At 40.4% G+C, this 17,876-nt stretch overlaps 1 protein-coding gene across 7 annotated transcripts in view; it reads left to right on the top strand.

The window, feature by feature from the left end:
* Window positions 1-17,057: 17,057 nt before the first annotated feature.
* Window positions 17,058-17,876, top strand: part of PLAGL1 (PLAG1 like zinc finger 1) — a 68,505-nt gene continuing 67,686 nt past the window's right edge. For 4 of the 7 annotated variants that reach the window (XM_059083288.2, XM_067010928.1, XM_067010929.1 and 1 more), the window contains exon 1: window positions 17,208-17,596. The gene's annotated coding sequence lies outside the window, so the exon portion shown is untranslated. Of the gene's footprint in view, window positions 17,597-17,876 lie in introns of all 7 variants that reach the window. The other 3 variants (XM_067010931.1, XM_059083293.2, XM_059083287.2) reach the window with 2 other exon arrangements.

The following is a 17,876-nucleotide window of genomic DNA, read 5'->3' as shown; positions in this document are numbered from 1 at the left end:
TGCAGCTCAAATTACAATGGTACCCTAAAGTCCGTGTGTAATAGTGATTTTTTTAAAAAGTTCTCATAGAAATTCTTAATAGTGGTCTGTCTTTCTTTTAAAATTAAGCCTTTTTTCCCCTTTTTTGCTCTCTACACCCTCATAACACTTGGTAGAGTATTTCTTCTGGGCTCTGTTGAGTTATAATTTCCAAACAGTAAAATGCAGCCAATCTCAATGCTTGAATTTTGACAAATGTGTTTACCCTTAGAGCTGCCACCACAATTAAGATAGAATATTTGCATCAGGAGACTACAGAGGCCTGACTTTAAAATATATATAATTTAAAAGATATAATTATTTCATACTAATATACTCTGGAACACCTACAAGGGTGACAGTTAGTTTTAGGTAGAGTTTTCAAAAGAGGTATAAATGTTTGAAAAGTTAATGGCTTATACAGTAACTGTATATAGTTAAATAATTAACTTCACAAAGGAACTCTGCTTTGGTTATAGCATAAAATTGTAATAAGTAAACATGATAAAGAGCCATATGAGCCATTAGTTGAATTCTTTGAGGTGCTGAGACTTCAAAGGGACAGTCTTATGCATTTTGGGTGTTTTGATTTCTTTACATTTCCTAGTCATCTTTTTTTCTTAATCCCGCAAGGCATTTGTTTATGCTCATATCAAAATGAATGATACTCTGAGGCAACTGGGGAGCATTAGCAAAATCCCTTCTCTAGGATCTTATATGTGAGTCTGTAAACATTATTAGCAAGACTGGAGAAATTGAGATAATTAGGATAGATACATAATAGCAAGTTTGGCAAACATGATTAAGATTTCCCCACAGAGCAGAGTGTTTCCCGGTAAAGAGATTATTTTAAATATCAAACCTCATTTCAAAAGAGAAACACTTAAAGAAGCTTTCATCTGTTGGAGCAAGAGCCTATGTTTGTGTAAATCAAACCATTGCACAATCTCAGAATCTGCATGTGGAAATGTCATAGATTCTTTTCAGCGCGGTACAGTTAATGCTGGAGGTGGGTGGGGGTCGGGGGAATCAGTGCTGTTATTTGGGCTGTTTTGGTTTTATTCCCCCACGTTTGAGGGCTTGGGCACCCTCCTGTTCATTTTGCCCACCAGCTACTTCTCCCCTCCTCTTCTTTTGTCCTGTTTTCTCTTCCTCCTTAGCCTCTTTTCTTGGAATTGTAAAAGAAACAAAAAGAAGCCTCTCACTTGCAATTTCACTTTTTATTCTGACTACTCTAGATTTAACTTCTTAAACACTGTGTACTTCAGATAAAACAATGTTAATACTAAGTTTTATTAATATGCTTTGCATGTGAGAACCCTCAGGTGAATTGATCCAACCTGGAAATCTAAATGGAAAGTTACTTTTTCAGTCTTTAGATATTTTTTTTTTCCATCTGTTTACCAGTAGTTTACAATGGTTTGCAGGGCATCCAAAGGCTTAAATACTAATTTATCTTAAGCATCGTTGTGTGCTTATGGAATTGATCTAGAGATCAGAAGTGAATGTATATCCCAACTCAAAATAACAGCTAAATAGATTTAGTAAACAATTCAGAGGCTTGGATAATGTTATTGGAAAATCATGGCTATAAGGATTTCTATAAAAATATACTATCAGAAATTTGTTGGGCCATTTATCGAGAAAATTTGTACAGCAAATGAGTGCCAGGTCTCTAAATTTCATAGCCTGGCTGACTATCTTAGCTGCCTTAAATTCCTTTGGGGGTATAGTAGTATATTTGTCTGCTAGGGCTGCCCTAACAAAATACCACAGACTGGGTGGCTTAAGCAACAGAGATTTATTTTCTCATAATTCTGGAGGCTAGAAGTCCAAGACCAAGGTGCTATCAGGGTTAACGTCTGGTGAGACCCCTTTTCTTGGCTCATAGACGGATGACTTCTCTCTCTGTCTTTACGTGGCCTCTTCTCTGTGGGTGTGGAGAGAGAGATCTCCAGTGTCTCTTCCTCTTCCTATAAGGATACCAGATCTATCAGATTTGAGTCCCACCATAGGACCTCATTTAACCATAATTACCTCTCTATATTATAAAGGCCCTATTTCCAAATATAGTCATATTTAGGGTTAAGGCTTCAACATATGAATTTGGATGGGGGCCATAATTCAGTCTTTAACAGGTAGAATAAATTATAAGTAAATATAAGTATGCAGTGATACTACTTGGGCTAAGATTGTGTGAACTAGTTAGCATTGTACCATTTTTTTTGTATGAATCATAGAAAACGTTCATTATGTTATAGTTAAATTTTTTTTTTCTTCAAGGTTTACTTGGTTCTCTTCTGCTAAACTTAAGCTCCTTGAGGCCAGGGACATACCTTATTGCAGTAGCTTTCAAGTTCTTTTGCCTTTAATCTAAATTAAATGCATTTTATATTATAATATAGGACAAACACATATATTCAAAATAATTTCTCAAAGCAAAACCTTATTATGGAAATTGTGATTTTTTTTTTTATCCTTTCTTTTCAACAGGGAAAAAAATGCTGGTTGTGACCAACTAGATTGATTTCATGACCCATCAGTAATTTGTGACCCACTGTTTTGAAAACGGTGGCTTATTAGGTTTTGGTTGATAATACTTTACAGAGCTCCTGGCACATAGTAGGCCTTCTGTAAATGTTTATCAGTATATGAATGATTGAGTTGAATGAGTAATAAGGAGCTAGAGTAAACTAGAGAAATTCTTTAGAGGCAGATTTTGTCCATTACTTGTTGTCCTTTATTACTTAGTATTCCTGTTGGCTTCTATTCGTGGCAGTGTTCCCAGACTGACTGAATTCAAAACTCTTTAGGTGGCAAGTGTTGTTGTTTTTTTAAATACTTTTTATTTTAGAGTAGTTTTAGATTTACAAAAAAAGTTGTAAAGGTAGTCAAGAGAGCTCCCAGATACCCAGCACCCAGTTTCCCCCATTATTAACATCTTTCACTTCTACGGTATATTTGTCATGATTTGTGAAGTGAGCCAATAATGAGATGTTATTATTAACTAAACTCCATACTTTATTCAGATTTCATTAGTTTTTCACTAATGTCCTGTTTCTGTCCCAGGATCGCATCCAGGATAGCACGTACATTCAGTCCTCTTATCTCCCTAGGGACCTCTTGGTGGGGACAGTACCTCACATTTTCCTCTTTTGATGACTTCGACAGTTTTCAGAAGTACTGGTCAGGAATTTTGTGCAAAGTCCCTCAATTGGGGTTTGCCTGGGTTTGTTTTTCTTCACAGTTAACTGGGGTTTTGGGGGAAGAAGACCATAAAGGTAAAGGAAGAGGATACGTGCTGTGAATATGACTTATTACTCTTGACGTTGACCTTGATCACCTGGCTGAGATGGTGTCTGTCAGGTTTCTCCACTGCAGTGTTCCCTTCTTCCCCTTTCCATACTGTACGTTTTGGAAGGGAGTCACTGTGTGCAGCTCATACCCAGGCAGTGGGGGTTACACTACCTCCTCGAGGGCAGAATGGCTACACAAATTATTAGGAATTCTCCTACACAGGATTTGTCTATTCTCCCTCCCTCATTTATTTATTTATATCAGTATGGGCTCATACTGATATAAATGGATGTTTTATTTTATACTTTGGCTTGTAATTCAACACTGCACGAATTATTTTGTTGCTCAAATAGTTCCAGTTTTGGTCATTGGGAACTCTTTCAGGGTGGCTCCTGTGTCCCTTTAAGATACTGCCATCATCATTTTGTTTTTGAGCACTTCCCTGCTCACTGGCTTTACAAGATGCTCTAGGTTTATCTTGTGTACTCTGTGTCCCAGCCGTAGAATCAGCAATTTCTCCAAGGGGGCCGATTTCTTTTATCGGAGGATGTTATTAGAAAGAAAGATCTGAGCACTGGGTGTGCTCTTTGCTATGGTGTGTCATTGCATCTGGGTCTTCTCAGACAGAGATAGGAAATATGAACCTGTGTATTACACATATCTCTAACTATTTCTACATCCATCTGTATCTTTGTTAAGCTAAACATGAGCTCATAATGATATCTCTGACTCTAATCCAGTATGACATGGCTTATTCTAGCCTTCCCCTCTTTCTCATCTGTAACCTTCCTCTCCAACAGTGAGAGAAACTTGGCTCTCAGCATCCACCATCTATTTACTAATTTTTCATTCCAGTTATGTGGTTTCAGAACTGCTCATTTTTACCCCCATGGGAAACAACTTTACCAACTAGAATGCAGCCCTTATGTACAGTTCCTCTTGTCTTTAGTCCTTTCCAAAGTTACATAGGTCATCACCCTTTTTCTTCAACCCGCTTCAGTGAATTTATGCCATACTTTAGCAGTGGATTCTTTTATCACAATCTGCATTTCATTCTGGGATCCCTTGACCTCCTGATTGATTTTTTTGAAGTTTGCATACATTAAGGTTTACTTTTTATGCTATATAATTCTATGGGTTTTGTCAAATGCATAGTGTTATGTATCCATTACTACATTACCATACAGAATAGCTTCACTGTCCTAAAAAATCTCCGGTGCTTCACCTAGTCAGTACTCTTCCCTACCCAAACTCCTGGTGAGTTCAATCTGGTTTTCATCTTTACAGTGTTCCCTTTTCTAAAATGTTATATGAATGGAAACATACAGTACGTAGTCTTTTGAAACTGGATCTTTTTACTTAGCAATATGATTTAAGATTCTTCCATGTCATTGCATGAATTAGTAGTTCATTCCTTTTGATTGCTGAATAATATTCTGTAGTATGGATGTATCATAGTTTGTTTATCCATTCACCTGCTGAAGGATATCTTGCTTGCTACCAGTTTTTGGTGATTATGAATGAAGTTGCTGTAAACTTTCAGGTGCACGTTTTTTGGGCAGATATAAGTTTTCCAATCAGTTGAGTAAATACCAAGGAGGGTGGTGGCTGGATGATATGGTATGTATATGTTTAGCTTTGTAATAAACTGTCAAACTGTCTTCCAGAGTGGCTGTACCATTTTGCATTCCCACCAGCATGATGGATTGTTGCTCTGCATCCTTGGCAGAATTTGGTATTGTCAGATTTTTTTTTTTTTTTTTTGCGGTACGCGGGCCTCTCACTGTTGTGGCCTCTCCCGTTGCGGAGCACAGGCTCCGGACGCGCAGGCTCAGCGGCCACGGCTCACGGGCCCAGCCGCTCCGCGGCACGTGGGATCTTCCCAGACCGGGGCATGAACCCGTGTCCCCTGCATCGGCAGACGGACTCTCAACCACTGCGCCACCAGGGAAGCCCTATTGTCAGATTTTTTGATTTTAGCTGATCTAATAAATGTGTAGTTGTATCTTGTCTTAATTTGCATTTCCCTAATGACAAATGATGTTGAGCATCTTTTCATATGCTTTTATGTCATCTGTATATCTCCTTCAGTGAAGGGTCTATTCAGATCTTTTGCCCATCTTTTTAATTGACTCATGTTCTTATTGTTTAGTTTTAAGTACTCTTTGTATATGTGCTTATAAATCCTTTATCAGGTATGTGATTTGCAAATATTTTCTCCCAGTCTGTGTCTGGTCATGGGCATGTGGGTTTTAAAAAAGTTTTTTTGGGTGATTCTGAACTTCTAGTTCAAAGTCCCAGACCTGATTGAAATAGGAGAGTTGGATCACCTCTTCAGCTACCTCCTCCACTCCCTTTCCATTTCTTACTAGTTAGCCTCTCTGGGTCTTGATGGCCTCATCTGTAAAATGAGGAATATTAATTTACCTTCCAGAGAGCAGGTATCTTTCAATTTTCAGTTCCATGATTTCGTGACCACCTGACCTTTTGAAACCCTCCTGGAATGCTACCAGTATACAGTTAAATCTCCTTACCTTTCTAATTGCTTTCACAAAGGAAAAGAACTGCATGATCCCAACATCAAGAGCCTTTTATTTCTTTGTGGAATCCACTGCCTAAAACTCAACTGTTATGATGGCATGCCAGAGTGAATAAATCTGTCAGTAACTTTAAAATGACAGTAGGGGCTTCCCTGGTGGCGCAGTGGTTGAGAGTCCGCCTGCCGATGCAGGAGATACGGGTTCGTGCCCTGGTCCAGGAAGATCCCACGTGCCGCGGAGCGGCCGGGCCCGTGAGCCATGGCCGCTGGGCCTGCGCGTCTGGAGCCTGGCTCCGCAGCGGGAGGGGCCGCAACGGTGAGAGGCCCGCATACCGCAAAAAAAAAAAAAAAAAAAAAAAATAGAAAAAAAAAAAAAAATGACAGTAGGACAGAAATCTACTGGATCATGTCTCAGAGGTACTGCTCATAGAAATGAACTCCATGTTTACCATGTATTATAAACTTTGTACACTTGTCGGTAGGTGAGAAAACCATTTGGCAGTTTAGAATTTCTCTCTCCTTCCTCTATGTAGTTACTCCATCATTAAAAAGCAGATTCCATTTCTGTAAAACTCGGGGTTTTTTTTCCCTGCAAAAATGTCCCCTGAAGGGCAGAACAGGAAAACTATAAGTTATTAGACTCACAAAGAGTAAGGGTAGAGTACCTTGAAGGTTATCTACAGATGGAATAATTTTAGGTATTAATTAAACCTTAGAACAGTAACACAAAAAGTACAAAAATAATTGCTAAAATTTCCTAACAAAATCGAGCTTGTGGAGGCTCTTACCCCATCCCGTGGTGGTATCAAATAAATGCGGGACGTGGAGACCCTTTTCAACTTCAATTTTAGTGCAATGCATTATAAACTCAAACCTCATAGTCAGAAAGTCCTATCACCCATTTAGTTTCTGTTTCTGGCTTCTGCCATTATGCCCATATTGTCTTATCTTAATGATTTTGTGGGAGTAGCATAGCACAGGCTGTGGAATCAGAAAGAGAGAGTTTAGAACTTCATTACTTATTAGCTGAGAGATTTTTGGCAAGTTCCTTAACCTCCCTAAACTTTGTTTCCTCATGTGTACCATGTAGATAATAATAGTACCTACTTGGATTGCTGTGTCAAAGAAACTAATATAACTTAAAGGGTGCTTGGTGCAGTGCCTGGTATAAATTTGTTGCTGCTGCTGCTACTACTGCTGGTTTAGATGAGGTCACCTAGGTGTTATATTTTGAGTGAGAATATCAGAGGACCAAAGACATTTCAGGAGCCTGTGAAAGAGACTATTGTTGAAATTCCCTGGCAAAATCATCCTTGTAGAAACTCTTACCCTTCCCAAGAGGCTCAGAAATAATGGTCAGAGAAGAAAGAGAAAAACCCAGTGAGAAGGGTACCATTGACACTGAGAGAGGGTTATTCCAAGCAGGAAGGAGTGGGGAATAGCACCAGAGGCTGCAGAGAGACCCCAGACAAAAGGCTTTCCATTGGCTTACCGAGTACAGAAGGCCATCCATGGAGTAGTGATGGAGACAGGATAGCTGACAACTGGGGGTTCAAGACTGAGGCATGAAGGATGCTGAAAAAGTAGAAAGCCCATGTGGAGGTTACTCTCAAGAAGCTTGGAGGGGAAGCAGGATTATAAAATGTAGCTAGAGGTGATCTGGGATTTGGCTTTTAATTTTTTTTTTTTTAATTTGGGAGAAACTTTAATATGTTTGTTTATAGAGGAGAAAGAGCCAATGGAGAGTTAACGATGGGAGTTTGAGAAGATAAAGGGGTGCTGACTGATGGAATACGTTTTTTTTGTTGTTTTTCTTTTTTGGAATACGTTTTTTGAAGAGTTGGGAGGGCATGAGAATTTACAGGACACACGGAGGAAGGAGCTCTGGACAAAAGAAGGGGCAGGATGGGTGATATAGACAAGCTCATAGGTAGTGGGAAGGCGAAGAAGGTGAGAGTTTGTTCTCAATAATCTCAGCTTTCCAGGAAGTAGGAAGGTGGTGCGGGTGTTGGAGATAGTTTGAAGAGAGGGATGTAAGTTTAGAAAAGCTACCCATCAAATGGGATTGAGCTGACCTGGCGATATCAGGCAATATCCGTCTTCATGAATGTCTTCATTTGTGGGAGTTTTCCCAGTATTTCTCAACAGAGTATGGGAGCATCATAATCAGATGGTTAAATCTGACCTTGTGTTTTTAATAATTTTTTGTAGTTTTGAAGCTTTTCAAGATAAAAAAATGGAAAGAATGAACTCCCCTGTACCCTTGGCATGGATTCACCAATTGTTAACATTTTGCCACGTTTGCCTTATAACACTTTCATTTATAATAATTATGTTGTTGAGCTGTTTGAGAGTAAGTCAGACTTTACGATTGTTTAATCTTAAATACTCCAGCATTTATCTCCTAGGAGATAACCACATAACAATGACAATACTCAAGAAATTTAACATGGTCACAATACAATTATTAAATGGATAGTCCATATTCAAGTTTCTCCAAATGCCTTTATAGCTTGAAAAAAATCCATGATTTTTAGAATCAAGCATTGCATTCAGTGTAGTGTTTTTCATCTCATTTAATCTAGAAGAGTTTTTAAGCCTTACTTTGTCTTTCATAACACTGATGTTTTTGAAGCATACAGTCTAGTCATTTTTTTTGAAGATCCATCGATTTTGGTTTGTTTCCTCATTGTAAAACTTGGGTTTTTTGTTTTTAGCAGGACTACTACATACGTTATGTTGTATTCTTATCAGTGTATTGCATCGAGGCACACTCAATTTGTTCCATTATTGGTGATAACTTGGCTGAGGTGGTATCTGGTAGGTTTCTTTACTGTAAAGTTACTGTTTTCACCTTTGAAATTAAGAAGTAATTTGTGGGGAGATAGATGCTTAGGAACTATGTAGACTATGTAAATATCCTATTCTTCCATTTTTACCCTCTAGGGTAAAGGTGTAGGAGTTTATGTGTTAAAGCAAAAGCTTAAGAGTCACTGGGGGGCTTCCCTGGTGGCGCAGTGGTTGAGAATCCGCCTGCCGATGCAGGAGACACGGGTTCGTGCCCGGGTCCGGGAAGATCCCACATGCCGCGGAGCGGCTGGGCCCGTGAGCCATGGTCTCTTAGCCTGTGCGTCGGGAGCCTGTGCTCCGCAACGGGAGAGGCCACAACAGTGAGAGGCCCGCGTACCACAAAAAAAAAAAAAAAAAAAAAAAAAAAGAGTCAGTGGGGACATTTTGGGAGGAGGAGGAAAATATATCTCCTGATAATCACGTGTAATTATTGGTGAAGTTCATGGACTAAGAGTTCAAGCTATCTGCCTGCTAACTCCGCAAAGGAAAGGAAATTTTTAAATAAGATGAACAGTAAAGAATATGATGAAGCACTTACGTAATTAGTGCAAGGCAGTTCATTGTTGTTTTAATTTTTAAGTGTTTTTTAAAAAGTTTTAATGAGAAGTGTATGATAGATTGAAAGCAAAATAATATATGGTGCCCCCGTTCAGTCTTTAGATGTTCAGTAATTCTCCTGTTTTAGTCCTCTTCCTTTATGAATCTCAGAGTCTGCATTTTTCTCAGTTCAGTTTACCCAGATAAGAACTCTCTGGTTTCCTCTGGGGGTCGGGGTGGCATGTTTACCTGACTACAGGAGGGACCCGGTCACCCAGTTGTTCTGTATGAAAAATAAAAACTTTCAACCAATGCTTTTCTGACAGCCTCATACCTCGACTTCTTACTCTCTGGCACTGCTGAGTGTCCAGCCCCTTGCGGGGGCGGGGGGGGGGGGGCTCTTGTCCATTCCTAAGTCAGTTACTGGTCTTGCATTTGCTTTTCGTCTTTCAAAATTCATTGAACTCTCTCCAAGACAGCTCATGTCTCTCTTCTGATGTCCTTGTTTTGGCGGAGGTCTGGAAGAGAGATAAGATAAATAGATACAGTCAGCCTCCCATATCCTTTTACTTTAAAATGAGTGGCTAGTACTCCTAAGTTATGAAAAGCCTCTACCACCTTTCCTATTTCTTGTATCACCTTGCTTATTGCAGTTGAATTTTATGATGAAATTTTAATTATAGTAGAGAGAAAACTAGAATAACTATCAATATTTGGCATTTGTGTACTGCTTTTATTTCTTTGCTCCAAAGGCCAGCCTTTGGTCAATCATTGTCAGCTTAGTTTTTTTCATGCCACATGAAACAGGAATGAAAATTGATGCCATTGATTCTATTTTAAATCACTTCTGACTGGTCCTGGTTGCTTATTAATAAAAGGTGAAAGTTTGGGGTTGTTTTTTTCACTTTTAATGTGGTATTTTCATTTCAAGCTAGACACTGAGTTTTCCTACTTAAAACTTTAAAATTCATATCCACACTTTGTATAATTTGAATCACATCAGTACATTTTACTATAGAAACAGAAAACACACAGCTGCTTAAATCAGTGGGCCAGCCTTACTAACTTCTTTGAGAGCCACAAGTGGCTGTGTTCTTCCATCTCATGTACCATCCTGGTCTTTGATATATGGGTAAGCAACATGATTATTTTGTTGCACTTTCCAACATGCATGTAACAGAAAATCTTTGCCACATAGTGTAAGAAATGTTGACATATATCAAACATCAACTGGTGAGCTTACTGCGTTCACCAAATATCAGTCGGTTGAAGAAAGAAATGGACATTAGTCAGTGTTGCTTTGGGAAATGTAAAAAGATGTTCTCATAGAGGGCTGTTTGAGGAAGTGATGCCTGGCTGAAGAAGTCATTGCAAACAGCGACAAGAGCAGGGAACAGGGAAGAAATCCCGTGAGCTGAGAATTATAGTCTCTCAAAAAGGAGAAGTGACTTGAAGGTTGAGAGGATAGCCTATGGCCAGTAAGAGGTAGTCTGGCCAGAAGCCATGGGCCTTAGAAGAACTGTATGTTTATATGTATGTGAAAGTGTTATGTTTCGGTTGCGGAAAATTAAATCTAGAGGCACCTATTGAATATTTATTGAGTTGAATTTACTGGAAGATAAAGTTGTTATGGTTTAAATCTGTTAAACATAATGCACACTGTGTAATGAAAGAACACTGGATTAGGAGTCAGAGGATTTGAGTTTCATCCCTGCCGCCTAAATCCTCCAGGTGAGAAAATGAATTGATAAAGTACAAGGCAGTACTAATGAAAAAGTCAACAAAAGCAGAAGGTGATTTCTAATTCAAACTGCTGTGGATGAAGAGAAAAACAGTCTCCTGTAATTTCTTTCTCCCCATTCCATGCAAGGAAGAATAGAAAATGTTTAATAAACTTCACTGAGGTTTAATGTCCATAAATGACAAGATGCACCTATTTTAAGTGTATCATTCAGGGAGGTATGACATATATATATCTCCATGTAACCATCTCCCTGATCAAGATATAGAACATTTCTGTTATCCTGCAAGGTTCCCTCATGCTCCCCCCGCCATCCACCCTGGGAAACCATTGATCTGCTTTTTGTCACTCTGTAGATTAGATTTCCACCCCCCAAATTTCATATATAGAATCACATAGTGCATATGTCTTCTTTTATGTGTAGCTTTTTTTACTCAGCATAATGTTTTTTAGATTTATCTATGAGATGATCATCAGTTTGCTCATTTCATTACTGCCCTTGGGGTTTTCAGTTTGGGGCTAATAGGAATATTTGTGTATAAGTCTTTTTTTTTTTCCATAAATTTATTTATTTTATTTATTTATTTTTGGCTGCGTTGGGTCTTCGTTGCTGCAGGTGGGCTTTCTCTAGTTGCGGCGAGCGGGGGGCTACTCTTCTTGCGGTGTGCGGGCTTCTCATCGCGGTGGCTTCTCCTGGTGTGGAGCATGGGCTCTAGGCGTGCGGGTTTTCAGTAGTTGTGGCTCGCGGGCTCTAGAGTGTGGGCTCCGTAGTTGTGGTGCAAGGGCTCCGTTGCTCCGCGACATGCGGGATCCTCCCGGACCAGGGCTCAAACCCGTGTCCCCTGCATTGGCAGGCGGGTTCTCAACCACTGCTCCACCAAGGGAGTCTGTGTATAAGTCTTTGTGTAGATGTGTTATTAATTCTCTTGGATGAATACCTAGGAGTAGAATTGCAGGGTCATGCACTAAGTGTATGTTTAACGTTATATGAAACTTTCAATCAGTCTTCTGGAGTGGTTGTACTGTGTGTTACGTTCCCACCAACAGTGTCTGAGAGTTCTCGTTTTTTCCCTTGTTGGCAACACTTGGAATTGTCAGTCTTTTAAGCTTTAGTCATTCCAGTTGGTATGTACGGTATTTCACTATAATTTTGTGTTAGTCGTTGAGGAAATGATGTTGAGAGTCATTTAGGTGCTTATCGGCCATAGATATGTCTTCTTTGGTGAAGTGTCTTTTCCAGTCTTTACCCATTTTCATTGCGTTGTTTATCATTGAGTTGTATGAGTTCTTCAAATACTCTAACAAGTTCTATGTTAATACTTTTTTTTTTAAAGATTTTTTTTTGATGTGGACCATTTTAAAAGTCTTTATTGAATTTGTTACAGTATGCTTCTGTTTTATGTTTTGGTTTTTTGGCTCGAGGCATGTGGGGTCTTAGCTCCCTGACCAGAGATCAAACCCACACCCCCTGCATTGGAAGGTGAAGTCTCAACCACTGGACCGCCAGGAAAGTCCCACAAGTTCTATGTTAGAGATATCCATTGTGAATATTTTTCTCCCAGTATGTGGCTTGACTTTTCAATTCCTTAATGCTTTCTTTTGAAGAACAGAAGGTTTTATTTTTGGTAAAATCCAATTACCAATTTATTCTTTTGTGGTCATTGCTTTTTGATTCCTAACCAAACAGTCTTTGCCTGTTCCTACGTTTTCTTCTGGAATGGTGCTGTCAAACAGAAATTATGTGAGCCACACATGTAACTTTTTCTGGTAGCCACATTAGAAAACTAAAAAACAATTGGAGTTAATTTAAATCATATATTCTATTGAAACCAGTACGTCCAAAATACTTTCATTTCAACATGTAATCAGTATAAAAATTATTAATGAAATATTTTATATTCTTTTTTATGCTAAGTCTTTGAAAGCTGGAGTATAGTTTATCCTTACAGCACATTTCAGTTTGTACCAGCCACATTTCAAGTGCTCAATAATATGGCTAGTGGCTACCATATTGGACAGGGTAGTAATAGAAGTTCCTGCTTTTTTTTTTTTTTTTACGTCTGTGATCTAATTTTTGTGTATGATGTTAAGTGTAAGTTTTTTTTCTCCATACAGATAACCAGTTCCCATACCATTTATCTTATTCCCATGGAATTATGTTGTATCTTTGTCCAAAATCAATAGATCATATGTGTGGGTCTATTTCTGGACTTAATATATGTTTCCATTTATCCTTAAGCCAGTATGATCCAGACTTGATCATTGTAGCTTTGTAGTAGGCCTTAAAATCAGTTAGTGTAAGTCTTCCAACTTTGTTTCCCTTTTTCATTTTCACTCTTCTACTACGTTCTTTTCATCTCCATGTAAAGTTTAAAGTCAGCTTGTCAATTTCCACCACAAAGCTGACTGTGAATTTGCCTATTATAAGAGGGTTGAAAGATGAATCCCCAAGAGATATATCTGTATCCTAATCCCTGAAACCGTGAATGTTACCTTATTTGGAAAAAAGGGGTCTTTGCAGATGTAATTAAGTTAAAGATCTTGAGATGAAGAGAGATCATCCTGAGTTATTAAGGTGCATCCTAAATCCAATGACAAGTATCCTTGTAAGATAGACGCACACGGGAGAAAACACACGACACTCACAGAGGAGAAGGCAATGTGAAAATAGAGGCAGAGATTGGAGTGATGTGGCCAGAAGCCAAGGAAGCCAAGGAAGCCAAAGAATGCCAACAGCAACCGAAAGCTGGAAGAGGCGAGGAAGGATTCACCTCTAGAGCCACTAGAGGGAGTGAAGCCTCGCTGACACCTTGATTTCGGACTTCGGGCCTCCAGGACTGTGAGAGAATACGTTTCTCGTTTTAGCCACAAATTTATGGTAGTTTATTGTAGCAGCCATAGGAAACAAATACATCCAGTATCAGGTTGAGGAAGTTCCATTCTTTTCCTAGGGTTTTTTTTTTTTTTTTTTTCCAAGAATGGGTGTTGGATTTTGTCAAATGCCTTTTCTGCATCAACTGAAAAATCTTTTTTCCTGCTATTTTGTTAACATGGTCATAATCTATATAGACTGCTTTCATGGTATTAATTTTAGTATGATCATTGCTGTTACTCCAATGACACCTGTTTGTGAAAGTGTTGGGTCCTAACGCATTGTTTCAAATGGTAAATATGTCAGTATGGATCTTCTTGTTTTATATTTGCTAAAGACATTTTAGGAAGTCATTGAAGAGTCGGGAGAACAAAACTGTATCTCAGAATACTTAGAAGAGAAAAACCATGATCGTAAAATTTATGCTGAATGGTTCTCTATAACAGGGGCCACGCTGGTAACCCACTGGTCCAATTTGGCCTTGAGAGATACTTCAGTTGGCTTCCATAGTGCTTCCAAAATTAAGGAATTTTATATTGAAACACTATATACCATGCTTTTCCTGAAAATTATATACACTTGGCAATGCTGGCCTGAGCTGTATAGAATCTGCCCCTTACACAAAGAATGATCTTTTCACTTTACCATAATCCCGCTCTTTTTTGTTTTAAACTCCATAGAGCTTTGAGTTTACAACCTTTGCTCTACAACCTTTGTTGGGCCACATTGTAATGCCAAGGCATGTGTCACTGAGGGAAGGCCTGGAGAAAAGGAGGGTGTCACAGTTGCCAGGTCAAAATATTCATGTTCCAAGAGAACTTTGTGGAAATAACCTAAAGGTAAAAAAGGATTTTCATATAATTCATTATCAACAGGAGAGACAATCTGATTGATGACTGTGGATAAAGATGGGACAAAGAAGCACTAAAAAAAAAAAAAAAAAAATCAAAATCAAAACCCTAAACCATACAAAGAAAACAGCAAAAGACAACAAACAAAATCCTCACCTACCGCAACCGAAGAAAGAAGTACAACCTTATGATGTAAAATGTGCGAAGTGATGGCAAAGCAAAGATGCCAAAGAGTCTGCAGATGTGTGGTGTCTATATCCCTCCACCCCCCTGCAAGACATACTGAGGAAAAAGATGATCAGACCAAATCCTGCGAATTTTCACAGATGTCCTCCAACTGGGAAAGAAGTCAGTGACATCCTTGTGGAAACATCAGGGAAACTTTACATACCACTGTTGGATCTTGACCAAAGCAGGACGGTTTGCCACCTTCTGGGGTACTGTGCTGAACTGGGCAAATGAACTGAAGCTTACAGGCATGGAATATTCCCTTGGCTGGCTTGAAGGTGGACTGGTGAGGACTTAAAGGAACCTCAGAAGTGATGGCTGATTTTCCCCAGCAAGCTCTGTATTCAGCTTCAATCAGAGTTCTGCAATCCCCCATCTTCCTAAAGCCCTCAGGTCACAGAAAAGGTAGATAGAAACAACATCAGCCCTAAAACTGAAGCTCTGGATAGGGAAGACAAACACATCTCAGGTGAAGAAGAAAGTGCACTGGGAATTCACTCTCAGTATGCTAGTGCAAAAACAAGGTCTGTTGTTAACGTTTAAGGATAAGCAAGATAAAAGATATGACATAGCTGTTGTGTAAACATGTTATAACATGGGAGATGGGGGTGAGAAGCAAGGAAAATGGCATGCAGAAGACAGATGAAGAACCAAGTCTGGAAGAAAACACAACAAAGGAACAGAAATTTATATTCCTTATATGTGCTTGACTCAACAGAAAAAAATAGTATGATTTCACAAAGTAGTTCAAGGACAATATGAGAATGTGATGAAAAAGGAAATTGCATAGCTGAGAAAATCGATTTTCAAAAGAACATAATTTTAATCCAATAAGCTAGAAAAACCAATGAACAGAATTTTTTGAATGCAAATCAAAAGAAGATGGATATGGAAGATAAAGATCAAGTCTAAGAACAACTGGTGACTGTGAAGTAGAAAAGCCAACCAATGAAAGATAAATTTATTCAGATATATAATATGAATGGGCTACTATACTAAGAAGAATGGAATCTATAAGTTGAAAGATCATACTGTATACTCGGGGGAAAAAAACTGATACAGAATAATTGACACTGAGACACAGCCCAGTTAAGGATATACAGGGTACTTTAATGATAAAGAATTCTTCAGGCATCCAAGCAGAAAAATCAAATCACCTCCCAGGGAAAATCACATAGGATTCAGTTCTCTCCACAGAAATCTGTGATGTCAAAAATCAGTGAAGCAGTTACCTTCTTTTTCTGTTAGGTGTTGAAGGAAGGTGTGAATCCAAAATATTTGCCTCCGTTTTTATTGGTTTTTTTTTAATGTGTAGAGATAAAAAGCAGATAAAACATTATAAGCGCTCCTTAAGAAAACAACTTGAAAAAGAGCAGCCCATCAAGCAATGAATAAAAATAATTCAGGAACGGATACGTTATGATGAACACTGAATTCATTTAAGTATAGAATTAAGACTGACCATCTGGGAGAATAAGATGGTAGGGCACTTGTAACTGTACTAAGCGCTGGTAAGCCAAAAGTCATGCAAGCGATAGAAATCCGGAGATAGCAGTGAAGATGGATAGACGTGTGAGATGTTCTTACGTCATATTTCAGAGCTATGGGACTGTCTGAAACCTGTAGTGAACTACATATTACATTAAGGCCTAGAAACATTTAAGTCTTTTTTACTTAGTGTTTACAGGCCTCTTTTAGGGACGTGTATCTTGTAGGGAAGAAAGCAACCGCTGGAGATTTGCTTGTTTCTTTTTCTTAAATCCAAAGAACGTTTTAAAATTACTTAAAGCATACACAGAATGATTCCACAACTATAAAATAATTTCCGTCTAATCTTTGTGCGCCTTAGTCTCTGCAGCTATAAAACCGGGAGGAATAGTTTTTCTCACCAGGGGGTCGTGAGGATTACGTTTATTTACCTGTGAAGTGCTTAGCACAGTGCCTGGCTCACATTTAGTGGGCACATTTAGGCTGCCATGATTTCCACGCGGCACGAATAGGAGAATAGGAGGTAAGTTTGGCCTATTGCAGTGTTCTCCTAGCATCTGTCGTGTTTCTCATTTATGATTTGGCTCTGGGCGGTTCATCCTGGTGGTGACTTGAGTGAACAGTCCCCGATACGGTACGGGGCTTCGGGCTGGTTCGGGTCTACCTGCGCCAGCTCTGCACCTGGGCGACCTTGGCTTAGCCCACACGGATGACTCAATCGGCCAGGCGTCTGGGCGCCTGTCCTCTTCCTCCGCCCAGGCCGCCGACCCCCTGGCTCCCCAGCGGGGCCTCCTCCTGCCACGTGACGCCCCCGCCAGGGGCCCCAGCGCCCTCCTCGCGGACGCGCCGTTCCGGCTCCCGGGCTCCGCCTGTGCGCGGCCTCCTCGGCGCAGCCATCCTCGCGGCTGCCGAGGGCGGCAAAGCCCACGGCATCTGCCATTTGTCATTCAGCCCGTCGGTACCGCCCCGAGCCTTGATTTAGACACGTCTGGGGCGGATTCTGGCCTCACTCTCCTGGCGGACAGACGGACGGACGGACGGGGCGGCTCTCCTCCCAGCCCGGCGGACCGCGGGCCTTGGCGCGCGGGGCGCTTCCCCGGGTCGCCGTCATGGCCGCGGAGGCGGCGCGCCCGAGCTGCCGCGCCTGAGTTCCGGGGGGCTCCGGACCCCGCAGGGTAGGTGTAGGGGGCTCGCGGCCGCGCTCGGGGGCCGTGGGGCCGCGGCCGGCCTGGGGACGGCGGGGTGGCGGCGTTGCCGCGGAGCGAGGACCGCGCTGGGCTCCGTGCCGCGCTCGGGAGGGTGTGCCGGTGCCGACGCGCCGTGTACGTGACGGGGTCCGGGGCTCCTCGGGACGAAGTGTGAAACTCTGACGAATTGTCACCGGGCAAGCCAAGTCGGCTCGAACAACAAATTCTTTCGCCTGGCCGTTTTTAATGCCACTTTTTGAAGCGCTCG

The sequence above is a fragment of the Kogia breviceps genome, chromosome 13 (genome assembly GCF_026419965.1).
Source record: "Kogia breviceps isolate mKogBre1 chromosome 13, mKogBre1 haplotype 1, whole genome shotgun sequence".
NCBI lineage: Eukaryota > Metazoa > Chordata > Mammalia > Artiodactyla > Physeteridae > Kogia > Kogia breviceps.
This window is presented reverse-complemented; position numbering and strand designations above follow the sequence as displayed.